Below are 203 nucleotides of genomic sequence, written 5' to 3' on the forward strand. Positions count from 1 at the left end.
ATCACTGCCTGACAACATAAAATTACCTAAAATATGGCAGAAAGCAAACATTTTAGCACTACTGAAGCCTGGGGAAAGATGCCTTGAATCCTAAGAATTTCCGGCCAATTTCACTGCTTTGTCACACCTATAAGCCTTATGAACGCTTGATACTCAATAGGATTGCACCAACTATTGATGAGCAAATCATTCCAGAACAGGCA

Source organism: Anneissia japonica, unplaced genomic scaffold (assembly GCF_011630105.1).
Source record: "Anneissia japonica isolate Jap-2015-1 unplaced genomic scaffold, ASM1163010v1 scaffold287792_len130959_cov153, whole genome shotgun sequence".
Classification (NCBI taxonomy): Eukaryota; Metazoa; Echinodermata; class Crinoidea; order Comatulida; family Comatulidae; genus Anneissia; species Anneissia japonica.